The sequence below is a fragment of the Scyliorhinus torazame genome, unplaced genomic scaffold, assembly GCF_047496885.1.
Source record: "Scyliorhinus torazame isolate Kashiwa2021f unplaced genomic scaffold, sScyTor2.1 scaffold_1294, whole genome shotgun sequence".
Taxonomy (NCBI): Eukaryota; Metazoa; Chordata; class Chondrichthyes; order Carcharhiniformes; family Scyliorhinidae; genus Scyliorhinus; species Scyliorhinus torazame.
In genome coordinates this window covers 1-27,526 of record NW_027309021.1, presented here as the reverse complement: position 1 = coordinate 27,526, position 27,526 = coordinate 1, and the positions used below count along the sequence as shown (strand labels likewise).

The following is a 27,526-nucleotide window of genomic DNA, read 5'->3' as shown; positions in this document are numbered from 1 at the left end:
TTTGAAATTTTTGCTCCCAGTTCGGATGGGAACAGATGCCTGCCTGCCGCTCGGATTCATGATATCTCATAGAACAAGGATAGAGGTTCCTGAAGGAGTATGAGCAGCTAGGGGCTAAATTAAAAAGCACAATTAAAAAGGTAATGATCTCTGTATTACTACCTGAGCCACAAGCTAATTGGCACAGGGTCAATAAGATTAAAAAGGTAGATGCTTGGCTCAAAGGTTGGTGTGGGAGAAATAGGTTTGAATTGATGGGACAATGGCACCAGTTCTGGGGAAGGAGGGAGCTGTTCAAATGGGACAGTTGTCACCTGAATCTAGCTGCGGCCAGGGTCCTGGCGAATCGCATAATTAGAGCTCTAGATGGGCCTTTAAGCAGGAGGAGTTTCAGTTTTATGGAAAATTAGAAAATCGAAGTTAAAAGACAAGGTGAGAGTGCAAGTCAATGATGAGGACTTTAAACGAGTTAAAGGGGCAGAGGGAGGTTAGTAAAGTTTCCAGAATATGTAATAGAACAGAGAGTATGGAAAGCAGCAGGAATTTAACAGCAAAAAAGGCGACAACTAGGAGAAGGGGGTGGTCAACACAGGACTGAGGGTGTTGTACGTAAATGTACGCAGTATGCAAAACAAGGTAAATGAACTTGTTGCGCACATTGAAATTGGCGGGTACAATGATGTGGGCACCACAGAGACGTGGCTGCAAGGGCACCAGGGCTGGGATCTAAATATCCATGGATATGTGTCCTATTGAAAGGTCAAGCAGATGGGCAGAGGAAGGCAGGGTTGCATTGTGAGCAAGAATTGATCTTTAATCAATAGCAAGAAGGGTCAGAAAGTGTAGAATCTGTGTGGGTAGAGTTGAGGAATCTCAAAGGAAAAAATACCCTGATGAGAGTTCCGTACATTCCCCTAGCAGTAGTCAGGGGAATGTCTTATGAGACAGAAAATAAATCAGGAGATAGAAAAGGCATATATGAAAGGCAATATTACAATAATTCTGGGTGACTTCAATATGCAGGTGGCCTGGGAAAATCAGGTTTGTAGTGGATTCCAAGAAAAGGAATTTGTGGAATGTCTACAAGATGTTTTTTTTGGAATAGCTTGTGTGAGAGCCTACGAGGGAACAGCCAATTCTGGATTTGGTGATATATAATGAGGCAGACTTTATTAGGGAACTTAAGGCGAAGGAACCCTTAGGGAGCAGTGACCACAATATGATAGAATTCACCCTGAAGTTTGAGAGAGAGAAGCTGGAATTAGATGTAACGGTATAACAATCGAATAAAGGTAACTACAAAGACATGAGGGAGGAGCTGGCTGGAGCTGATTGGATGGGGAACCTAGCAGGGATGACAGTGATACAGTAATGGGCAGGGTTTTGGGGGGTTTATTCGGGAGGCACAACAGAAATTCATCCCAACGAGGAGGCAACATGCTAAGGGGAGGACAAGGCATCCATGCCTGACGAGGGAAGTCAAGGACAGCATAAAAGCAAAAGAAAAAGCATACAATATGGTGAGGATTAGTGGAAAGTCAGAGAATTGGGTAGCCTTTCAAAGCAAGCAGAGTAGAACTAAAAATGCAGTAAGGGGGTAGAAGATGAAATATGAGTGTACGCCAATTACTAATATAAAGTAAGTTTTTTTGGTATATAAAAAGTCAGAGAGAGGTAAGAATGGAGATTGGACCACTGGAAAATGAGGCTGGAGAAGTACTAACCATAGAACCAGTGCAATGCAGTACAGTGCAGAAGAAGGGCAGAATAGGGAACAAAGAAATGGCAGAGGAACTAAATGGGTACTTTGCATCAGTCTTCACCATGGAAGACACCAGTGCAGCTTTAAGAGAGTCAGGGGGCAGAGATGAGTGCAGTGGCTATCACGAGGGAGAAGTTTCTGGGGAAACTGAAAGGTCTGAAGGTGGATATATCACCTGGATCAGATGGACGACATGCCAGGGCTCTGAAGGAGATATCTGAGGAGATTGGGGAGGCATTGATGGTGATCTTCCAAGAATCAATGGAGGCAGAGAAGGTTCCAGAGGATTTTAAAATGGCTGAGGGAAAATACCTGTTTAAGAAGGGAGGGAGGCAGGAGACAGGAAATTAAAGGCCGGTTAGTCTGACTTTGGTTGTTGGTAAGATTTTAAAGTCAATTATTAAGGATGAAATTGCGACGTACTTAGAAGTGCATGGTAAAATAGGACTGAGTCAGCACTGCGTTATCAAGGGGAGGTCTTGCCTGACAAATTTGTTAGAATTCTTTGTTGAGTTAATAAGGGAGTTAGACAAAGGAGAACCAGTGGATGTGATCTATTTGGATTTCCAGAAGGTCTTTGACAAGGTGCCATACAGGAGGCTGCCAAATAAGATAAGTACCCATGGTGTTAGGGGCAAGGTAGTGGCATGGATAGAGGATTGGCTGACTGGCAGAAGGCAGAGAATGGGGATAAAGGGGTCCTTTTCCGGATGGCAGCCAGTGACTAGTGATTTTCCGCAGGGGCCACAGCTATTCACGATATATATTTATGATCTGGAAGAAGGAACTGCGGGCATTGTTGCTATGTTTGCAGATGATACAAAGAAATGTAGAAGGACAGGTTGTGTTGAGGAAGCAGGGAGGCTGCAGAAGGAACTGAACAGCTAGGAGAGTAGGCAAATAAGTGGCAGATGCAATACAATGTGAAAAAGTGTGAGGTTATACACTTTGGTAGGAAGAACAGAGCCAAAGACTATTTTCTAAATTGGAAAAGGCTTCTCAACAGAAGCACAAAGGGACTAAGGAGTCCTAGTTCAGGATTCTCTTCAAGTTAATATGCAGGTTCATTTGGCAGTTAGGATTGCAAATGCAATGTTTAACATTCATGTCGAGAGAGCTAGAATACAAGAGCAGGGATGTACTGTTGAGGCTGGAAAAGGCTCTGATCAGATCACATTTGGAATATTTTTTTGTGAACAGTTTGGGCTCCGTATCTAAGGAAGGATGTGCTGGTTTAGATAAGGTCCAGAGGAGGTTCAAGAATGATCCCCTGGAATAAGGACTTGTCATATGAGGAGCAGTTGAGGATGCAGTTTAGAAGGACGAGGGGGGATCTCATCGCAACTTACAGAATACTGAAAGGTTTAGATAGAGTGAACCTGGAGAGAATGTTCCCACTCATAGGAGAAACTAGAACCCGAGATCACAGCCTCAGACTGAAGGCACGATCCTTTAAAACAGAGATGAGGAGGAATTTCTTCAGCGGAGCCTAGTGAATCTGCGGAACTCTTTGCCGAAAGATGCTGTGGAGGCCAAGTCACTGAGTGTCTTCAAGATAGAGATGGCTAGGTTCTTGATTATTAAGGGGACCAGGGGTTATGGGGAGAAGGCAGGAGAATCGGAATGAGAAATATATCAGCCGTGATTTAATGGTGGAGCAGACTTGATGGGCCGAATGGCCTAATTCTACTGCTAAGTCTTATGGTCTTAAATTAAAGTCAAATCAAATTGATTAAGAGTAAGAGGCTAGACGCAGAGTAGAATTAGTTATGAAAATGAAATCAAAGTCCATTTTTGAACTTTTGCTGAAAAGTTATTAAGTGCCACTTGTCATGCTGTCTTATTCATTGGATTTGTTGACCAAGTAGCATATTAGAAAATCCAAACACATTGTAGAGAGGATTGAAGCAGGTTTACTTCAACAATTTTTCATGTGCTGAGTGCCTGCTTGTAGGCAAGCTATAAGAGAGTACTAGTCCGTTAGAAAGCTAATGTATCTCCTGGAAACTAGTTACAATGAGCGATTTCTATTTCATTTCATTTCTTTCGGGACTTGTGGGAGGAAACCGGAGCACCCGGAGGAAACCCATGCAAACACAGGGAGAACATGCAGACTCCGCACAGAAAGTGACCCAAGTTGGGAATCGAATCTGGGATCCTGGTGCTGTGAAACAACAATGCTAACCACTGTCATATCATGTTGCCCAAATGAAAATTGGTGGGACGATAAATAGCGAGGAGGATAGCCTTCGATTACAGGACATAGACGGGCTGGTCAGATGGGCTGATCAGTGGCAAATGGAATTCAATCCATAAGTCAGAGGTGGGTTCTTTACCCAGAGAGTAGTGGGGGCATGGAATGCACTGCCTGTGGAAGTAGTTGAGTCGGAAACATTAGGGACCTTCAAGCAGCTATTGGATAGGTACATGGATTACGGTAAAATGATATAGTGTAGATTTATTTGTTCTTAAGGGCAGCACGGTAGCATTGTGGATAGCACAATGCTTCACAGCTCCAGGGTCCCAGGTTCGATTCCGGCTTGGGTCGCTGTCTGTGCGGAGTCTGCGCGTCCGCCCCGTGTCTGCGTGGGTTTCCTCCGGGTGCTCCGGTTTCCTCCCACGGTCCAAAGATGTGCAGGTTAGGTGAATTGGCCAATGATAAATTGCCCTTAATGTCCAAAATTGCCCTTGGTGTTGGGTGGAGGTGTTGAGTTTGGGTAGGATGCTCTTTCCAGGAGCCGGTGCAGACTCAAAGGACCGAATGGCCTCCTTCTGCACTGTAAATTCAATGATAATCTATGATTAATCTAGGACAAAGGTTCGGCACAACATCGTGGGCCGAAGGGCCTGATCTGTGCTGTATTTTCTATGTTCTATGTTAAGGAAGTCTGCGAAAGGGGACGCAGGACGGGAATCACAGCAGGCCACCTCACCTCGATGTAGTGTTAGGGCTTGTAAGGCCAGAAGGTTAGACATCTGAGTCTGCACATCCTCCCCGTGTGTGCGTGTGTTTCCTCCAGGTGTTCCGGTTTCCTCCCACAGTCCAAAAATGTGACAGGTTAGGTGGATTGGCCATGATAAATTGCCCTTAGTGTCCAAAATTGCCCTTAGTGTTGGGTGGGGTTACTGGGTTATGGGGATAGGGTGGAGGTGTTGACCTTGGGTAGGGTGCTCTTTCCAAGAGCTGGTGCAGACCCGATGGGCCGAATGGCCTACATCTGCACTGTAAATTCTATGATAATCGATGATTAATCTAGGAGAAAGGTTCGGCACAACATTGTGGGCTGAAGGGCCTGTTCTGTGCTGTATTTTTCTATGTTCTATGTTTTAAGTGTGAGGTGATGCACCTGGGCAGGACAAACAAGGCAAGGGAGTACATAATAAATGGCAGGACTCTGGAAAGCAGGATCAGAGGGACCTTGGTATACATGTACTCATGTCTCTTAAGGTAGCTGAGCAGGTGGATATAATGGTTAAGAAGGTATATGGTCTTAATTTTCAAGAAGGTATATGGTACTCTTGTCTTTACTAGCTGAGGCATTAAATTCAAGAGCGGGAAGGTTATGCTGGAACTGTATAAAATGCTGGTTATGCCACAGCTAAAGTATTGTGTGCCGTTCTGAAATCCACATTATAGGAGGGATGTGGTAGCACTGGAAAGGATGCAGAGAATATTTACCAGGATGTTGCCTGGGGTGGAGAGTTTAGCTGTGAAGAGAGATTGGATAGACTTGTATTGTTTTCCATGGAGCAGAGGAGACAGAGGAGGAAACACAATTGGGATGTATAAAATTATGAGTGGCATAGATAGAGTAGGCAGGAAGAAACGTTTCCCCTTGGTGGAGGGATCAATGACCACGGGACATAAATTTAAGGTAAGGAGCGGAGGTTTAGAGAGGGTGTGAAGAAAAAGATTTCACCCAGAGGGTGATGGAAGTTTGGAACACGCTGCCTGAAAGGATGGTGGACGCATATCATTTAAGAGGTAGTTAAATATTTACTTGCGATCCCAAGGCTATGGGCCAAGTTCTGGGAAATGGGATTCGAGTAGTTTGTGGGTTATTTTTGACTGGCAGACTCGATGGGCCAAAGGACCTTTTCTGTGCTGAAGGCCTCTATGACTTTACTTGTGTCTGAGTTCAGCGCAGAGTCATACATTTGTGTAAATTATGTGAAATTACAACTCTCATTAAGAGATGCCATAAGATACCTGTTGTAAGAATGAGGGGAAACACTGACTTGCCATGGGATATTCTGATTTTGGAATTAAGGTGCATTGTTGGGGAAGGTTGATTGAATTTGAGTTATGTTATTTCTAACTGAGTACACACTAAATATGAAAGCAAAAAATGGAGTTACCAATCCAAGACATTAAACAGTCACGAGGCTGAAAAATCCTGCACTAAATCAGAGCTTTTTGACTTTAACAAGTCCGAGCAGCAAAGTATTCCCTGAAATAGAAAGAAGGATATTCAGCCCATTTAGTATGTAATTCCATTGGAGCTGACTACTTAATCCCACTCCATTGCCTTTCCTGATACCTTTTTACATTGATTTGTTTTTGGTAATTGTCTGAGTGGCAATTCAGCCTATGTATCAATAATCACTTTTGGTAATAACCCCTCCGTGGAAAAAAGTCATCTTGCCACTTCATTCTGCTCATAATATTCTTTATTTTATTCCCTGTTGTAACAGATTTTCAAATTGACAGAGATGATCTTTTCCATGCTAAACTCTCAAAATGTTTGCGAACTCTGTTGCACTAAAAAAAAGTTTCCAACCTTCCTTAATAATGTTAACCTATCATCAATCAGTGACTCTTTGCTCTACCAGTTCCATGGCTCTTTTATCCTTTCTACGATGAAATGCTCAGAAATGCATGCTGTACTCTCAACAATTGCCTAGTCCATCCTTTGTACAGTCTGACGATCACTGCCTGACTGAAATTCTGAAGATGGATATGATAGAGGAGGTCAATAACACTACCAGAGTAACAAACACCGACCACACATGTAGAAGGTTTGACTGAGAGGAAAAGATACAAAATGCCAATGTTAGTCAGAAATTAAGAACTAGAAGTAAGGGGATAAAGCAAGGTAGACTTCCAAACACTGTTGCATTGGATTGCTCCCGTGCTAAGGATGGAACCACTTGTAAAATAGTTTTGAAAACAAGTGAATTTAAATTATGTTGTCCTGCATGGTATTTCTTGCAAAGAATGTTTATGAAAACTAACTTCGGTTGAAGCTCCAGAAAAATAGCACATGAAACCATTTTTACTTCACTCAGTGGAAAACCTAATAAATTGAAGGTTAAAAACAGAAGAAGATAAGAGTTAAGGTCAGAGTATAAAAAGAGATAAAGATATTACCCCAAATCTTGTTGGAGCGAGGCATCTTGCGGCGTCTATTATTCATTCAAATTTAAGTTGAAGGAATTGTGCAGCAAGAGCAATGTGACATCGAAGGCTTCAGTGAACAGTGGAAACATAAAGTTAGCACCTTCACTAACAGTGTACAAGAATTGAGACAGAAACAAAAATGATGGAGAAGGATTAATTCAGGTATTGAATGAGAAATAAACAGAGGAATATAAAAGTTGGATTGTGAATGTGAGGAAAGGAACAGACTGTAAAAGTAAAATATATCTATCTATGTGTATATATTTGTATGATTAACTTTTGTTGAGAACCTTGCAAAGAATTTATACATAGAGCAATGAGATTCAATTGTTTCAATACTTTCCTTTTAGGGACAGAGAGGTTGATTTGCACCATAGAAACAATTACCCTGGGGGTGATTCTCCGGCAGCGGGCGGGAGCAGAGAATCCCGCCATCCTCCCCATCCCACTTTTAGGTTAAGTGCATTGTCGGCACTGTTAAATATGAGCGCTATTTTGTCTGAAACACATTTAGTGGGCAAATAATGTGCAATTGCATCAAGTTCTTCAAAGGCGGGAGGTCGGGGGGGGGGTGGGGGGAGGTGAAGTGTATTTGTGTCATTCTTGTAAATCTCCTCTGCACCCTCTCCGGTTGGTCTTTCTCCTTTTTATTTTTTTAAATTAATTATTGTTTTAACTTAAAGTACCCAATTCATTTTTTTCCAATTGAGGGAGACACCTATGTCTCCTTTTTATAATATGGCAACCAAAACTGCATGTAATGCTCTAAGTGAGGTCCAATCAAGGTTCGATACAGGTTGAGCATAATCTACCTACAGTTCAATTCTATTCCTCCAGAAATAGAGCCTAATGTTTGGTTTCCATTTTTCCTTGGCCTTGTTAACTTGTGACACAACTTTAATGAGTGATGTCTTTATACTCCAAGCTCCCTTTGTTCCTCTACCTATGCAGACTTACACCTTTCAAGCAATAAGTGACCTTCCTATTCTTCCAATCAAAAGTACTACCTTTATAATTGTTGAACTAATTTGCCAATTGTTTGCCCATGCTGTAAGTTTATTATGACCTCCTGAAATTTGTTGCAGCCTATTTCAATACTATCTATCCTACTCGTCACAAAAATTTGGTGACATCCACAAATTAATTTGATGAATGCATTTAGAACACTTTACTACAATAACATGCTTTCGAAGTGCCAAAGGAAAATACCATGTTTGATTTAGTGATGAGTAATGAACAAGACCTGGGGCGAGAATCTCTGACCCCCCGCTGGGTTGGAGAATCGCCGGGGGCTGGCGTGAATCCCGCCCCCGCCGGTTGCCGAATTCTCCGGCATCAGAGATTCGGCGGGGGCAGGAATCGCGCCGCGCCGGTTGGCGCCCCCCCCCCCCCCCCCACCCCACCCCCCGGGCGATTCTCCGGCCCGAATGGGCGAAGTCCCGCTGCTAGAATGCCTGTCCCGCCGGCGTGGATTAAACCACCTCTCTTACCAGCGGGACAAGGTAGCGCATGCGGGCTCCGGGCTCCTGGGGGGGGCGCGGGGCGATCTGGCCCTGGGGGGTGCCCCCATGGTGGCCTGGCCCGTGATCAGGGCCCACCAATCCGCGGGCGGGCCTGTGCTGTGGGGGCACTCTTTTCCTTCCGCGTTCCGCCACGGTCTCCACCATGGTGGAGGCTGAAGAGACTCCCTCCACTGCGCATGCGCGGGGATGCCGTGAGCGGCCGCTGACGCTCCCGCGCATGCGCCGCCTGGCAATGCCATTTCCGCGCCAGCTGGCGGGGCACCAAAGGCCTTTCCCGCCAGCTGGCGGGGCGGAAATCAGTCCGGCGCGGGCCTAGCCCCTCAAGGTTAGGGCTTGGCTGGTCAAGATGCGGAGGATTCCGCACCTTTGGGGCGGCGCGATACCGGACTGATTTGCACCGTTTTTGGCGCCGGTCGGCGGACATCGTGCCGATTACGGAGCATTTCGCCCATATTGTGCAAAGTAACTATAATATGACTGAATTTAATATTAGGTTTGAGAAAGAGAAATAATTTAAGATATTAAATTAAAGTCAAGCCAACGTCAAAAAGATGAGAAATAAATTGATCCTCGTAAAGTGGATTAAAATGTTAATGGATTAATCCACAGACAACAGTGGAAAATACTCAAAGGAGTATTTGATCCAATACAAAATCAATGCGCACTCCGAAAAGCCAAGAACACCAACTGTGCAGTTAAGCAAACACAGAAAACAAACAAGGTAAGTGTCAATGTTAAGCTAAAAGAAAATGCTTGCACAAGTGCAAAGGAAAGGGGAAACCAAGCAGGTGAGAAAAATAACAAAGGGTTAAAATAAATTGTTGACAAATAAAAAACAGACTGAATAAAATCTATCAAGAGACATTAAAGCTATGTATGAAAGCTTATATAGTTATGCGGCCTGATTCTTCGTTCCTGAGAGTAAGTGTTGATGCTGAGGCATGATTCGTGGAGTTCTAGAACAGCAAAACTGATGCTGCACCTGGACCAATTCACCGGCCGTTGTCGATTCCAATGAGAAATGGTGTCGGATTCGCCAGAGCCGGGAGAGGCTGACAAACTGTAGCCACATATTAGCACTCCACTCCCCACACACACTCATCTCAACCAACAAGATGGCACTGGTTGCACTGGAGCGCACCCATCCCATTGGTGGGTCAGCTGACCCAGAGGGTGTCATAATATACACCAGTATTTTATGGTGCACACACATACTGATGGACATGCGGTGGGACCAATCAGCATACACAACACCACAGCCAATCACCAGTGAGAGCACATGCACTATAAAGACAGGGGGCAGGAGATTTCCCGCTCACTCTAGTAGCAGCCAGCTCGGAGCACAGAGCTCACAGCCTGCAACACAGACATTCACCATGTGCTGAGTGCATCACCCGGTTAGGACTAGGCAAGGGTCAACAGTTAAAGCTGGTATTGCATTTACCCACAGTTCAAGTATGTTAATATAATTAACCTTATAATAAAATTGAGTTGCACCACTTCCAGTGTTGGTGACCTGTTTCTGATACAGAACACCCAACACATCAGAGGGTACCTAGGGCAGTGGCCTGTGGGGCACCCATATGACTTACAGTGGGCAGTCAGCGACATGTGCAGCCGCATGGTTGCCTTGGAGGCTGCGAAAATGGTGTTCTGTGCCCATCCACCCCGACCCCACAGCCCAAGTCCTGGCCATCACCCGCTCGTATCCAGGATCCTGGCAGAAGCACCCTGGCCAGCAACACAACTGTCAGCATATGATGCTGGACACTTTCTGTATCCCCTCTCACCCCCTCATCGGCCACGGCGACTGTTTCACAATTTTTGAAAGCGCAAGTGAACCTCGCCATCAGAGATTCTCCCCGGTGGAGGCAGAGGATGGCAGAGGCCCCGGAAATACCGGGTCAGGCCCGCTAATGATATGCCAACGGCGTTTACTGTACATGCAGAGTGGAACACGTTGATGCCACTGTCGAGCCACAGGAGAATTACAATTTGCCGTGAACCCGGCGCTGCCACGGTTTCGGCGTCAAAGCAGAATCTCCGCCCAATCGCGTTTCGCGATTCTGTCGTCGGCCGATTGAGAATTACTGCTCTTATTAGCCTTAGTTTTATTAGCTCTGATTATGTCACCTTTGCTCATGAGTCGCCAGGTATCTTTCTGATACCGCCACGTGGTTCAAGCTCGAGTTATGATTAATAAGACAGCACACCGCTTAGTAAGATTGAAATCAACGGTCATTTATTATGTATAGCAATAAATACTTACACAATAATCCTACTTTCTATATCACTATCTAACACTACTGGCCAATACTTAACTTTTCAGGCTGGCCCACCAGGTCAGGGAAACAAATGGTTTATCAGATTGGGTCTGGCCTGCGGGATTCAAAAGGCTGATACAGGTCGATGGCTAGGAGTCTCTATCGGGTAGCGATCGCTGGAGTCAAACTTATAGTTTCTGGTCGATGTTCTTGCGAAGGTTGCGAGCAGGAGAAGAAGGGAGAGAGAGAGAGAGATCTGAACTTGGCCCCTCAATTTATAGGGTCCAGGGGCTTCCCGCTTCTTGGGGCGGCCCTTGACCCTGAGTCCCAAGTGATTGGACTTGTTCCCAATCTCTGGGTTCGATACGCTCCAATAATGGGGCGATTCCTCGATCAGGGGGTGGTCATTCACCTGTCTTTGTTTCGGCCACTGCTGGCACTGAGAGGTCTGCCCGGCATTCAATTGCTAATATGTTGCAATTGTTCCCGGGGATAGCCGATTAAACTGCAGGGGCGAAATTCTCCCCCAACGGCACGATGTCCGCCGACTGGCGCCAAAAACGGCGCCAATCAGACGGGCATCGCGCCGGCCCACAGGTGCGGAATGCTCTGCATCTTTGGGGGCCGAGCCCCAACATTGAGGGGCTAGGCCGACGCCGGAGGGATTTCCGCCCCGCCAGCTGGCGGAAATGGCGTTTGTTGCCCCGCCAGCTGGCGCGGAAATGCGGCGCATGCGCGGGAGCGTCAGTGGCCGCTGACAGTTTCCCGGCGCATGCGTAGGAGCGTCAGCGGCCGCTGACAGTTTCCCGCGCATGCGCAGTGGGGAGAGTCACTTCCGCCTCCGCCATGGTGGAGGCCGTGGCGGAAGGGAAAGAGTGCCCCCACGGCACAGGCCCGCCCGCGGATCGGTGGGCCCCGATCGCGGGCCAGGCCACTGTGGGGGCACCCCCCGGGGTCAGATCGCCCCACTCCCCCCCCAGGACCCCGGAGCCCGCCCACGCCGGTAAATACCAGCTCTAATTTACGCCGGCGGGACAGGCAATTTCTGGGCGGGACTTCGGCCCATCCGGGCCGGAGAATTGAGCGGGGGATCCCGCCAACCGGCGCGGCCCTATTACCGCCCCCGCCCAATCTCCGGTACCGGAGACTTCGGCGGGGGCGGGATTCACGGCGGCCAACGGCCATTCTCCGACCCGGCCGCAGATTGACGCAGATTGACGCCCCAGATGTCTGTGTTGATGTGCTGCTAATGGTCGCAGGTATCGATCTGGGCCGACTTCCCCAGATCGGATCCGATATACCGGTTTTTCGAGCGCGGTTCTCTCTCTTTCTCCTTTTGCGGAGTCGCATAGTCTGCACTGCACAGCAGAGTATTGCCAACGCTAACAGTGCTTCAATTACGTAAGACAGGGAGTACCAGGTTATGAACTTGGCACACCAGGATAATGCACATGGCTGGTGACTGGGCCCTCGGTACTGCGGGGCAGTGAAACATTAACGGCTGGGGGGTTTGAAGTAACGGGGTCCCTGTTCCCGCGCAACCAAGTGTCCATAAGAAATATGTTGAGCACGATGAACGAAGTCCTCATGGCTGTTCTCTTTCTTTGTCTTTCTTTGTGTTCTCTGTTTTTCTCCTGGAGCTTCTGGAGTTCTGTAAAGCAAGCAAGCATCTGTAACTACCTTGGTATAATATCCGGTATGTTAGTGTGTCTGTCCTTCTTGGGGCCAATTAAACCCTTATAATTGGTCACTATATGTGACCCCCCCCACATTTTTTTTCAAAACAAATGTTAGGACACGGCGCACTTCCCAATGGTGGACCAATGCTAAGTTTATCATCCAAATGTTCCTGGATGTAAATAGCATGAGGCAGCAACCCAAAGGTCGCCTCAATAAATAAAACTGTTTTGAAAGGAAAAGGTCGAATGAGGTGTGTATGGGCCGCGACGGGTAAGATTTGGATGGAGTCCCCGGGTAGGACGGCTACCAAAACCGTATGTCCCCTACCCGAGCGTTTTTGACCAGCAGGGGGGTCCCCAGGCAGGGCAGGTCTCACGCCGTTTCTCCACTGCCTGAGCAACCGACAAGAACGGGCAGAAATGTAGTCATCATGGCGGGGTTGCTGCTGTGATTCTACCCTCAAATCAGATTGGGCGTCTGGTACTCGAACCAGTACCAGCTGAAAAGCTAGTTCCTCTGAACAAGCGTGTGGTCTGTTGACCAGGTATCTGTGGACAAGTTAATACCGCTGAACAAGCGTCTGGCCGCGGTGGGTGTCCGTTGGAAAGAGCTAAAAGGTTTCAGGTGAATGTGGGTGTGTGACGGTGAGAAACATTCTCCTGTCGGACGAACAACACTTAAACAAAACATACAAACAACATAAAACATCCTGCAGGTTCCATCAGGAAGGACAACACTTTTCCCAAGTGTCTCCTTTAAATCATCATGTGGACACCTCAGTTCTCTGTTGCAAACAGGGTCGCAAAGGGGTTGGCGGATTGGGGGTCCGATTCGAGGTCGTCCCCTTCTCCCGGGTGCCAAACTCTGGAGTGAATTAATGTTGAGAGGGCTGCGTGGTGTGAGTTGGGGTTGCTTTCGTCGTTTCGGACGAGTCTGTAGGAGTTGTCGCGGTGCCAATGGGTTTCGTCGAGTTGTGTGGGGACAAAGTCGGTGTCGTCCGTGTGGTTCGGTGGTCGGTGGTGGTATTTGTTTAGAAAAGTGATCATGAAGGGATCACGGGAGTCGAAATCGGAGTCACTGTGTGTGGGTCCGGTTGTATGGGGATAGTAGGGAGGCGTGCTGTGGCTATCGTGAGAGTCACAGTCGCTGTCTCTGCTGCTGCAGTCTGTGGGCGTTCCGGGGTGGGGTGTAGATTTTGGGGGTGGAGTCGGGGGCGAGTCCGTGTTTGGGATGGACGTGGAGGGGGTTGGTCTGGTTACATTGGCTGTGGGCGGGGTGTGGTCTGCTGCGTCAAGCATGACGTGGTGCGTGTGGTTTGACTGTGCTCCATAAGGCTTTAACTGGTTTATGTGAAACCACGCAGTCTTACCATTTGGGTATTTGATTTTGTATACCGATGGGCTTACTTTATCCGTAATGGAGTACGGGCCCAAGTATTTCGGAGACAGAAATGTGCTGGGGTTATACACAGACAACATCACTTGTTGTCCTATATTATACTCCATTGCATGTACTGCCTTATCAAAACAGGCCTTGCTCTGTTTCCTTTTAGTGCCCAGTTTAACAGCGGCTGCTAACTGAGCCGTTTTTACATTCGCAACTAATTGCTCAACGGCTTTCTCGTGGGTGAGGGCCATAACTTCAGGGCTGGTCAGGTCTAAACCTAACAAGTACTCTGTCCCTTTCATGGGGCGTCCGGTCAGGAGGGTGTGTGGGGTGTAACCTGTGGAGGTGGAAACAGTGTTATGCAAAAACATCAGCACAAAGGGGAGGACTGAGTCCCAAGCGGTGTTGTTCTGCTGGACCATTTTTCGGAGGGTGGTTTTTAGGTTCCGATTCATGCGCTCCACTATACCACTCGACTGTGGGTGGTACGCAATGTGAAATTTTTGGGTTATGCCAAATATCGTGAGGACGTTCTGCATGACCCGTCCCGTAAAGTGAGAACCTTGGTCCGATTCAATACTGCGGGGGAGTCCCCATCTTGTAAAGATGTGGTGGGATAGGATTTTGGCTGTGGTTTTCGCGGTGTTGGTGCGGACTGGAAATGCTTCCACCCACTTTGTAAAAGTGTCTATGACCACCAGAACATATTTATAGCCATTCCTGCAAGGGGGCAATGGACCTATAAAACCGATCTGGAGGTTAGTCCAGGGGCTGTTAACGGTTCGGGTGTGGCTGAGTTGTGCCTTTTTGGCATATCTATCTGGGTTGTTCTGTGCGCGGATGAGGCAATTCTCAATGTAATGGGATACATCCTCTTTGAGATTTGGCCACCAACAAAGCTGTTTGAGGTGGGCTGCGGTGGGATCGATTCCCTGGTGTCCATGACCATCATGGAATAAACAGATTAATTGGTTCCTGTCCTGCTTTGGAACTACGTAAAGTGTGTCTTTTAACACCACACCGTCATGTGTGGTTATCGTATTTCTGTACCTCTCGTATGAGGCTGGAAACGTCCCTTTCACAATCTCAGTGAGAGCGCTATCCTGCTTCTGGGCCTCTACTAGATCTTCGATCCTAGTCTGCGTGACCTGAACTGCACTCACTGGCGCACTCACCGGAGCGCTTTCGGGGGGCTTCCAAAAGTACCCATGCCTGGATCCTGCCTTAGCCAGTGCGTCGGCTTTTACATTTCATGGGGGGGAGGAACGATGGTGGCTGCGGACTTTTATAATGCCAAAAGTCCTGTCCTTGGCTTTTTGCAAAATATGGCGGAGTAATGGGGCTGAGGGGAGGGGTTTCCCATCCGCGGAAACAAATCCTCTTGTTTCCCAGAGGGGCAGAAATTCGGTGAGGCTGTTGCAAACGTATAGACTGTCTGAATATATGTCTGCTGGGCTGGGGAAGGAATCTGGGTGCTCTACAATGTAAGCAATGGCCGCAAGCTCTGCTGCCTGCGCGCCTAAGTGTCCGGGTAATTTTAATGCGATTTCCTCGAGGGCGCGTCCCTGCGCGTCCTCCACATAAGTCCCACAACCTGTTATGCGTTGCCCATCCAGGACTGTGGAAGATCCATCCACATAGATCCTAATGGGATCACACGTGTCCGGGTGAGGGGGGCTCGGAGATGGAGTGGTGAGTTTTCTGGGGGGTGTTTTAGCGATAAAGGGGCCTGTATTATGGTGGGGCGAGATGATTTCACACTCATGGGGGGTTCCGGGGTACTGGAGATTGTCCGCTAAGTATTTGTGTGTCTTGGTCCGTTTGACTGTGATGTCCCGTCCTTGTAAGAGAAGGGTCCACCTAGCAGCGCGGATTTGGCTGACGGTACCGTCTTTAAGTCGTCCGTCTAGTAAACGTTGGGTGGGGGTGTGCTCGGTCAAAATGGTAATGGGGTTCAGTCCGGTAATGTATGAAAAGTACTGGACTGCCCAGAAAACTGCGAGCAGGTGCCTCTCACAGGCTAAGAATCCCTGCTCCACAGCATCTAAAATTCGGGAGGCATAAGCCACGGGTCTTAGCTGGTCATGCCATTCCTGCAGGAGCACGGTTGAAAGGGTGCGGTCTGTGGTCGCTACCTCTATGGCGTAAGGGGAAAGCAGGTCTGGAACTTGTAGTGCGGGGGCGGCTATGAGTGCCTGTTTTAATGATTCCACAGCATCTGTATGCTGCGGAAGCCATTCCCAGGGGGCTCCTTTCTTTAGGAGGTCTGAGAGGGGCGCAGCCTTGCTGGCGAAACCGTCAATGTGGTTTCGGCAGCAGCCAACCAGTCCTAAAAACGACCGGAGGGCTGAAAGGTTTTGGGGAAGGGGCAATTTAGCGATCAAGTCAATTCTTTTGTGCTCGATCTCGCGTTTGCCGTGTGTGATAATAGTACCCAAATATACCACTTTTTCTTCCAATATCTGGGCTTTTTTGGGGTTGACTTTACAGTCAATGGAATGTAGTAATTCCAGGAGTTCGGACAGAAGCTCAATGTGCTCTTCCTTTGTCTGTCTGTAGTAGTAGATCGTCTACATACTGTACCAGACATTCGGGGCGAGAAAATTTCGCTAGTCCATTTGCCAGCTGTCGGTGGAAAATGGAGGGGGAGTTGTGGAAGCCTTGTGGCAGGCATGTCCACGTGTATTGCTGTGCTCGGAAAGTGAAGGCAAATTTGTACTGGCACGCCTTTGCCAATGGAATGGACCAGAATCCATTACTGACGTCCAAATCCGTGAAATATCGGGCATGGAGACCCTGTTTGAGCATGGTCTCGGGACTTGTTGCAACGGTGGGGGCTGCTACGGGGGTGACTTTATTGAGTTCCCGATAACCAATGGTCAAGCGCCATGATCCGTCGGGTTTCCTTACTGGCCAAATCGGGGCATTATTAGTTGAGGCTACCGATCTTAGGACGCCCTGCTCTAATAAACTTTCTATAACCTTTAGGATTTCTCCCTCTGCTTCTAGGGGGAATCCGTACTGCTTTTGGGGTCTAGGGTCCGGTCCTGTTATTTGTACGGAGCCAGTCATCCGTCCACAGTCGTGCTTGTGGGTCGCGAATGCGCCCTGTTTTTTTGCAGGACCGCCCTAACCTGTCGGTCCGTTCTGAGTGTGGTGGGGTTGAACCAAAACTCACCTACTGCGCTAATTTTTTTCATGTAGTCCCCAATGTTGAGCGTTGCGGGGGCTCTGGCGGATTTCGCCATCTTCCAGACACACTGGTTGACTGGATCGAAAGAGAGGTGGTGGGAATTCATGAAGTCGATACCCAAAATGTGCTCTGCTGTTGGGGGCTGGTCGACTAAAACTAGGGGGTGTTTGGTGTTAATGGTTCCGATTTGGATGGGTACAGGGGTTGTGACGTGTCCCTGCTGTGAGTGGCCTGTGAAGCCGCTGAGGGTGATAGTGGCTGTAGTGGGCCACGTGTCCTTACCAAGGGTGGAGGAATTTAAGGTGGTGCGGGACCCTCCTGTGTCCCAGAGAAGCTCGATCGGCTGTCCCCTAATTTTTGCTGCGACTGCGGGTCGTCCTGACCTATCCCAAAGGGTATCGCAGACCCAACTGGGGGAGCCTGTACACCGTCAGTCTGTTCCAGTCAAGTCTGTCTGATCCGACTGGGCGCTAACGCTATGTATGGGCTCTGCCTTTTTCTTAGTGAGAGTGCCTGTCTGTTGGGATCTCTGTGGTTGTTTAGGGGCATTGCATTCTTTGGCAAAATGTCCCAACTGTCCGCAATTGTAGCATTCTTGCGGTTTTGCTGGGGGGCTGCTCTTTCCCTCGTTTCCCCAGGCGGGGTTGTGAAGAGTGGTTCTTACTGCCTGCACGTCTGCGGCGGCTTGTTTTTCCTCGGGGGTTCTAGCGGCGGATTTATTGTGAGGAGACTGTTCCCAAATGCGGGACAATCTTTTGACCACCCACTACTCATTATGAGCCTCCTCCGAGGGGTCATAATTACTACAGACATTCTGTCCTGCTTCCGTGGCATGGGAGATAAGGGTGCAGGTCCATTTGGCCATATTGTCTGCGGACAAATGGGCACTGTCCACGTTTCCGAAAACGGTTTCAAAGTGAATCCACAAGCGTCCTGCGAACGCTGTGGGGTGTTCAGACTTTTTCTGTCTGCACTTATTTAGGCCATCTATGGTGTCGCCCCGGTTATACCCGATCGCATCCAGGATCGCGGTGTGAATTTCTGCAAGGGTGCCTCCTCCTACGTTCTGTGGGTCGGGAAGGGCTGCTGTGACCGATGGGTCTAAGCTGAGGACCATGAGCTTTACCTGCTCTTTCTCATCCAGGCCGTACAAGGTCGCCTGGTGTTTGACGGTGGCAAAGAAATGCTGTGGGTCTGAAGTGGGGAGGAACGGTGTGATTTTCGCACACGCGTCCCGTAATTGGGTCACTGTGAGGGGGGTGGAATATAGGAATTCCGCCTCGTCTGCTGTGGCGGTGCGGTGGGTTGTTACAGGGTTCATGGGAGCCTGAACTACCTGCTGTGTGGGGGGTGGAGGTGCTTTCCTCCTTTGGGGCTTTCCCTGCGCACATGTTCCCTGAACATATCTCTGCGCTGTCTCCTGCAATTCTTCACAATCAGGGCCGTCTTCCTGTTCTAAACTTTCCCCAAAGGTTTCTTGGAATCCTTTTTGGACAGTAAGCAGTGATTGCAGGTCTGCAATTTGCTTTCGGCACTTCACATCGTCTATGTTACTCTGCCTTTGTTCCGTGGTTGCAGCTTGGAGCGCTCTCAAGGCTGCCTTGAGATCACTACATTGCTTCTGTAGCGTCTCTACCTGCTTCTCTGTCTCTTTCTTAACCAGGACTGCATGCTGTGTGTCCTGATAAGCCTTCTCATACTGGGATCGAAAACTGCTTAAAATGCGCCAGACAAGACTGGTGACCCCGTTTGGCGTCAGCCACCTCTTCGTCCTTGGCCTCTAACTACCTTTTCAATTCCAGGTTCTCTTTCTCCATCTCGCACACATCGATTTTACTCATACGATGTATGCCTTCTATTTCTTTCCGGAGTGTCCTGACGACCTCCTCTGTGCCTTGCAATTGTGTCATACAGGACACAATTGCCATCGGCTTGCGCGTTTTTGCTAAGCTCTTCTCATGGATTTCACTCATGTTCTCCCACCAAGTATGCCCTATGCTTCCGGGACCTGAGTCGTCATTATTGCAGAAACCGCTCCACACGGGCCATCCTTTGCCCTGTAGAAATTTCCGAATTTCCACTTCCCAAATGGGACACTGTCCCACTTTAATGCTGCTGATCGGTGCGACCGCAAATTCTCCGGCATTCATGAGGCATTGCATTGCCTGCATGGCCATCTCTCTTATCTGCTTGCTTTGTTCGAATTTGGAACAGGGGGCTAAGGTGGTGTCGTAGATGCGGGTACGGCTTGCGCTAATTTCCGAAAATACCGACTTCCGACAGTTTTGACGCAACAAAATCTATCAGTTTTACCTTATAACCCTGTTAGTTATGCATGCATACACACACTTCCGAATTGTGAATTATTAACCAGAACCGCTTGAACACTTGTGGGTTTTTTTTTTGGTTTTGTTTCCAATTGGATTCTATTCAAATTTCTGGGGTTCTCCCGGAGTGGTTTTCCACTTCTAGATCGGGTCCCGGTGGAGTCGCCAATTATGTTGCTCTTGTTAGCCTTAGTTTTATTAGCTCTGATTATGTCACCTTTGCTCACGAGTCGCCAGGTATCTTTCTGATACCGCCACGTGGTTCATGTTCGAGTTATGATTAATAAGACAGCACACCGCTTAGTAAGACTGAAATCAACGATCATTTATTATGTACAGCAATAAATACTTACACAATAATCCTACTTTCTAGATCACTACCTACCACTACTGGCCAATACTTAACTTTTGGGGCTGGCCCACCAGGTCAGGGAAACAAATGGCTTATCAGATTGGGTCTGTCCTGCGGGATTCAAAAGGCTGATACGGGTCGATGGCTAGGAGTCTCTATCGGGTAGCGATCGCTGGAGTCAAACTTACAGTTTCTGGTCGATGTTCTTGCGAAGGTTGCGAGCAGAAGAAGAAGGGAGAGAGAGCGAGAGATCTGAACTTGGCCCCTCAATTTATAAGGCCCAGGGGCTTCCCGCCTCTCGGGGCGGCCCTTGACCCTGAGTCCCAAGTGATTGGACTTGTTCCCAATCTCTGGGTTCAATACACTCCAATAATGGGGCGATTCCTCGATCGGGGGGTGGTCATTCACCTGTCTTTGTTTCGGCCACTGCTGGCTCCGAGAGGTCTGGCCCGGCATTCAATTGCTAATATGCTGCAATTGTTCCTGGGGATAGCCGATTAAACTGCAGATGTCTGTGTTGATGTGCTGCTAACGGTCGCAGGTATCGATCTGGGCCGACCTCCCCAGAGCTGAATACGCTATTCTGTCTGCAGCTGTCCGTTTGTGCCCTGTTGGCTGCTTTTCCCATCAGCCTTTTCGGTTAGCCATTTTATATCGGGTTTTGGCCAAATAAATCGGGAATCAGCCATTTTAGGTGGCTACAGAATCCCGCCCATGATCTTTGGCCAGACCCCAGGATGTGGATGGAGATTGGATTCGGGATCAATAATATTTTGTTTAAAATAGATAACATTTGAGACTAAAGACGCTAACCAAGTGAATAAAGCCACAAAGTCCACAGGTTTTGAACAAAAATAAACTTTACTGTACAAGTTCAGAAAGATAAAACAGTTTACAATACCTGCCTTATACTCCAATATTCAAGGTTATTATGTGGTCCGTGAATTAACAGAAGAGCTGTGGTTTCACACATCCCTCTACACAATAGGTGACAGATGTCAAAACAGATTCCATTAGTTTCGCATCCACCCAAACGTTTGTTATATTGTGAGCCAAACAATTTCATTGAAACTTTATCTCTCTCATGAATGTTTCCAACTCCATATCTGAAGATCCCACCTTGGAATTCTCTCCAAACGTTGCTCCCACTCAGACGGTTTCAACAATAACCCATCTCACAGGGTTTCAATCTTGCCTGCCGAGTTTCCTTTCCCCTGGATCTCCAAGCAAACTCAAGCTTCACCTTCCAAGCACAATTTCAAGCAGAACTAACAGCTCCAAATGGATACCTATGCCCCAAAAGGGCAGTAGCACAGTTACGAATCTGGTTCCTTTTTGATTATTCAGGGCGTCTCTCATGCTCTCTGTGCTCAAAGTCTGCTCTCCACAGCTCTTTTTTAAAATTTTTAGCCTATTATTCAGCTCCTTTTTTTAACTTCACTAATGGGACCTATCCCTATCCTGTCTTCATTCCTTACCTGAGACTGCCTTTTTGGACTCCCCCCCCCCCCCCCTCCCACTCTAGTTCCCATTTTTAATTTGGGACCTTCTCCCTGTCCCCCTCTTGCATCCTTCTCCCTGACAGACACACAAAATAATGGCACTCTGTATCAGGTCACCTGACCTGCCTTTTCACATCATTCCTTTCTCTCTTTGTGCAGGTACGCAGTTTTGGTCCTCGACTCAAGAACTCGAAAACCATTGAACTGCACAAGTGTGGCTATTTCCCAGCTGTTGCATGCGCATGAGGTTCAAGGTTTGTTGGGAACCAGTGTTCCCAACCTATTAACTGGGCAGCATGGTAGCACAGTGGTTAGCACAGTTGCTTCGCCGCTTCTAGGTTCCCAGGTTCGATTCCTGGCTTGGGTCACTGTCTGTGTGAAGTTTGCACGTTCTCCCTGTGCCTGCGTGGGTTTCTTCCGGGTGCTCCGGTTTCCTCCCACAGTCCAAAATGGTTGGGTGGAGTTACTGGGTTATGGGGATAGGGTGACGATCTGGGCTTTGGTAGGGTGCTCTTTCCAAGGGCCGGTGCAGACTCAATAGGCCAAATGGCCTCCTTCGGCACTGTAAATTCAATGATTCTATGAAAAAGGATATTCATAGGTTTCTTAATGAGAGCATATTAAGGGGTAGTATTCAAATACTTTACAGTCTTGGATGATGAATGTGCTGCTAGCCTGAAGCTAAGAAGACAATCACCTTCACCTAATAATATTTTGCAATATATACTGTAGCATTGTTGATCCCACCTTTGAAAACTCTTTATAAACACTGATCGAATACTTCTCCTATTATCATTCGTCTACTCGAAGATGTACGACCAAAGTGGAGAATGTGGTCCATGCACTTTTGTAGCACTAGGGCATTTGCAAAATGCATTGTAGGCGTATCCATAACCTATGTTCCATGCACATTCCATCAAAATGTCATCTTCCATCATGAAGTTGAAAAATTCACTTCATAATTTATTAGCTCATATTTCTTCACTCATATGAACAAAAGGGAAGAACAGATCAATAAATCCTTGTAATAGGTTATTTTCAGTTTGCTCGATTGCGACAGTTGCTCTCTTGATATCAAACACTGTATGAATATTTTATGAGCTATTAGTGTACATGAAGACTGAATGCTGTGACTTAAATACTGTGTTTCCACCTCTGGGACGTCGGTTCAATGAGACTGGAGGATCTTTTCTGTTTGCTGACTGTAATGACCAAAGATTAGGCAATCTTAACAAAAAAGGTACACAGCTCAAAACAGCACCAAATTAACAGTCAATTTGCAGTATCAGTCAGACAGCCCACAGTAACACTGATCTGACAAAAGACTGCTGCAGTTGACACTGTTCTTTCTGATTGCAGCTGAGGTCCTTTTCTGTGGAATAGAGCAAACTTTATGTTGTGTCTGACTGTGGCTTAACTCACCTGTGAGTGTTTACTTCTCGTTGAGTAGCCAAGGTAGACTGAAGCTTTCTGGATGAAATGGCCCCAAAATTCATACTAATAAAAAAGGAAACAAAAATCAGCACAAGATACAGGGGTGGGATTCTCCGTTCGCCAATGCCAAAATCAGGTCGTGCGATTGGGCGGAGAATAGCTCCCGACGCCAAACTCGCGGCAGACGCCAGCTTGACGCTGAATCGTGATGCTTCGCCTACTCAAAAACTGCATCAATGCGATGCACGCCGTGCGTACGCTAATCACCGTTTGCATATCATTAGTGGGCCAACCCATGATCCTCTGCCTCCAATTGGGTCATGTTCCTGATGGCGCGGTCCATGTTTGCTCTCAGAAATCGTGAACTTGGCATGGCTGCTGAGCGAGACAGTGTCCAGCACCACCATACTTCGCCGACAGTCGTGTCATGGCCGGAGATCTTCTACCAGGGCCGGGGGGAGTAGTGGGGGGTGGCCAGGAGATGGCTGTGGGGTCAGGGTGGATGGGTATGCAACACCATTAATGCATGCCGCTGACAACCCACTTTAAACCTGGTGCCCGGTGACCCCCCCCCCCCCCCCCGTACTCTCTGGCCCCAGCCGACCCATCAGCTATATGGGCGCTCCAACACAACCTGTCCCGTCTTTTCGGCCTCGATCAGTGTGTGTGTGTGGGGAGTGTATTGCTTTTTGTGCGACTGCAGCTTGTCAGCCTTGCGAGTGTCCATCATGGACCCGGCGAATCCCGCACCGTTTTTCATGGGATTGGATGGTGTTTCTCGCGACGCCGGTGCTAGCTACTCACCGGTAGCGGGATCGGTGTCGGTGCAGCACCGATTTTCCTGTTGTAGAGGTCCACGGATTTTCCATTTCCACTTAGTCGCAGAAATGGAGAATCCAGCCGCAGACCATTTGTGGGATGATATTGAGTATCCTTAGATGTCCAAATTGCACTTCTATTGTAAGTCGCGCAGACGGACATTATTGATGAGTGCTTTAATGTGCATGCAGTGAACATCCATCAGGAGTATGAAGGTTAGGCAGGTCATCGCGTAAGTTAGTGTGTAACACTGAGTTAATACCAGCCCTGCCATTTTTACACTCAATGCCTCAGCTAGCACCCGGTCTTAAACACACACCCTGTGGAATTTATCTAAAGCACTTGGAAGGATTCTGAATGATTACTACTGGCGTTTTTGACAGTTGTACACATTTTTGGAGATCTCTAGAGTTCCTCAAAGTTGCTAAAGTCAAAAAGGAGTGATGGGGCAGGTGCTGAAGAATTTGATCTTGACTTCAAGGCTTCGGCACTAATCACCTTCTCCCAGACATGCATACAGAGATAAGCAACCCTGTCGGACTACAAACAAAAAATTCTGGGAAAACTCAGCATGTCAGAGAGAGAGAGAAATAGTTTAAAAGGTGTTTCAGATCCAATATGAATCTTCTTCAGAACTTGGATGAAAAATAGTTATATTGTACTCAAAGGATTGGGAATGATTTTCCAGCCGTATTGGGCTCTTACTTAAGCATGACGTGGACATTAGATGCGGGAGAGGCCGAAATCGGGAACCGTGCCGGGTGCCGATTGGTTTGCGATCTAACTGGCCCGCTCTCATTGGCAAATTCAGGCAATAGCAAGAAACCAATACTCACCAATTAAAGCCAATCTCAATACCATTAACGGGAATAACCGTCTATCTAACTCCCGTGATCTAACTGCCTCTCCAGTAAGCAGTCAAGCGGGCATCAATCAGTACAGCTTTTTCAAAACGTGAAGCTGGTGGAGTAGCTGATGTGGGTATCCGAGGAGGTGAGTAGCCATCTTCAAAGTTGACCCATCAGACCAGGGGCACTGCGGTTGATGGCCCAGCCCAAGGGGAGGGATGAGGGGGGGGGTCGTGGGGATGGAGGGGGTGGGGGGAACTCACCCGAGCCGGGGGGCGGGAGGGGGAGACATCCCGGGGGGGGGGCCTCGATTGGGGGGTGGAACGCTATCGGTGGGGTGTTCGGCATTAGGCGGTGGCTTTTAGGTGACCAAGCACCCGCTGGTCTGCAATGCCACCCCCGGAACATCTGTACCTATAACAGTGGCACCTCTCGTTACTGCTAATCTGTCCCACTGGTCACCCATGGTGCACAGCTGAAGGCCATTGCTAATAGGGAATTGGCAATTGTAGTAATGTGAGCACTTCACAGCCCCTAAGTGGATTACCATGGGTACATGTGCCATGTCGCAGCTGAGAGTTACTGTATCGCATCCCAATCAGACCATGAGACCTGAGGCTTCAGCACCACAGAGGCAGAAGGCAGCATCCAAACACCCACAAGATGGGCCTCAGCACTAGGGACATGCCCGCACCCACATTGTGGATGTGTGCACCAGGGAGGTAACCAGCACCCGGTCTAGGTAAAGTTACCATGACAGGTCTTGGGTACGGGGTCTGGTGCCCGGGGGCTCCTGCTCTGGCTGAGCGGTGCATGTGCAGGGTGTGTTGGATGGCACCCTGAGGGATGGCAGGTGATGTCAGAGGTGGTCTGCTGTGCCCTCCACTACCTGACACAGGAGTGGGGGTGATGTATTGGAAGTGGAGGAGGAGGAGCATGCGGCAACCTTTGAGCACATTGTACTTTCTTGGTCATAGTATCGACATGGGTGAACCAGGACAGATTATTGGTGGTGTGCACACCTATGAATTTGAAACTGCCAACCATCTCCACCGTGGCACCTGGACAGGTTTACCCAGAGCTGATGCAGTCAATATGGTGTGGCCAGAGGTTCAGAGGGGGATGTCAGCGACAGCCCAGCAGGTCCACAGTCGATTGGAGGAATCCCAAAGGCTGAGGGCACAGGAGATAGCGTAGGCAATGTATGGCACTGAGGCCAACACCTTGAGGGTGGCGCCACAGTGGAGAGCCTGGAGCACGACATCATCACCATAAGTGGTGGTGTCCAAGGCTTTGCCCAGTCAGTGATGGCCATGGCTGTGCCTCAGAAACATGTCCCAGTTGCTGGGGGACATGTCCCTGACGCAGGTGGGCCTTTCCAATGTGCTGCGGAGCATGTCCCAGATGCAAGTGGACTGTGGCAAGGAACTACAGAGCATGGCCCACTCACAGAGGAGCATTGCTGAGGGCAACGACACAATGGCGCAGTCATCAAGAGCCGCCAGGGCAAGCAGAGCCAGATGATGCAAAGTTTCCGGAGCTCAGTCCAGCTGCCCCTCTCTCCAGAGGTGGCCTCATGGGGTGCTGACGCCAGCCACCAGAAGCCCCGAGCACATCCCACCCACCCCCACATAAATGCCCGTCTCGGAGTCAGCGTTCGGAACAAGGTGGCACAGGAGGGCATGTTCCATCGGAGGATGGCCCAGGCCCCTCTGGCCCCAGGGCTCCCAATATTGTACAACAATAAAACACATTGCAACCGAGAAATGTGAAGCCTCCAGCATGTTATTCTGCACTGCAGGCCGACCTGTCAGCCCCCTGCCCCAGCCACCAAGCCCGGTATTCCTGAATCTCTCCCCCACACCTGGTCCAGAGGCTCAGCTAACCATTGTGCTGCCATGCCACCCCAAAGTACAGAGTACAGAAGGGAGACAGGGAACTCAGTGCGTGGTGTACCAACAACAATCTTTCCCTCAATGTCAGCAAAACTAAGGAGCTGGTCATTGACTTCAGGAAGCGAAATATCGTATGCATCTGTGTCTGCATCAATGGTGCCGAGGTGAAGATGGTTGACAGCTTCAAATCCTTACATGTGCACACCACCAATAACCTTTCCTGGTTCACCTATGTCGATACTATGACCAAGAAAGCATAAGATCGCCTGTACTTCCTCAGGAAACTAAGGAAATTTGACATGTCCACATTGACTGTGACAAATCTTTACAGATGCTCCAGAGAAAGCATCCTATCTAGATGCCTCATAGACCGTTAAGGCTACTGCTCGGCCCAAGACCGTAAGAAATTACAGAGTCTTAAACACAGCCCAGTCCATCACGTGAAACTGCCTCCCATCCATGAACTTGGTCTACACCTCCTGCTGCCTTGGGAAAGCAGGCAGCATAATCAAAGACCCCTCCTACCCGGCTTATTCACTCTGCCAACCTCGTCCATCGGGCAGGAGATATAAAAGTCTGAGTTCATGCACTAACAGGTTGAAAAACAGCTTCTTCCCCACTGTTACCAGACTCCTGAATGACCCTCTTATGGACTGAACTGATCTCTTCACACATCTCTACTGAGCAGTACTACACTCTGTATGCTTCACCTGATGGCTGTGTCTATGTATTTACATTGTGTATTTATGTATGGCCTATGTTTTATCATGTATGGAACAATCTGTCTGGACTGTATGCAGAACGGTAGCACAAGTGGATAGCACTGTGGTTTCACAGCGCCAGGGTCCCAGGTTCGATTCCCCGCTGGGTCACTGTCTGTGCAGAGTCTGCATGTTCTCCCCGTGTCTGTGTGGGTTTCCTCCGCGTGCTCTGGTTTCCTCCCATAGTCCAAAGACATACAGGTTAGGTGGATTGGCCATGATAAATTGCCCTTAGTGACCAAAAATGTTAGGAGGGGTTATTGGGTTATGGGGATAGGGTGGAAGTGAGAGCTTAAGTGGGTCGTTGCAGACTCGATGGGCCGAATGGCCTCCTTCTGCATTTATGTTCTATGTTCGAATACGTTTCACTGTACCTCGG

General features: G+C 48.3%; 1 protein-coding gene across 6 annotated transcripts in view; it reads right to left on the bottom strand.

The window, feature by feature from the left end:
* Positions 1 to 22,889, bottom strand: part of LOC140407184 (uncharacterized) — a 37,625-nt gene extending 14,736 nt beyond the window's left edge. For 3 of the 6 annotated variants that reach the window (XR_011939511.1, XR_011939509.1, XM_072494857.1), the window contains exon 1: positions 6,122 to 6,240. The gene's annotated coding sequence lies outside the window, so the exon portion shown is untranslated. Of the gene's footprint in view, positions 1 to 6,121; positions 6,241 to 12,414; positions 12,602 to 22,812 lie in introns of those variants that run through there. The other 3 variants (XR_011939512.1, XR_011939510.1, XM_072494858.1) reach the window with 3 other exon arrangements.
* Between the last annotated feature and the right edge of the window lie 4,637 nt (positions 22,890 to 27,526).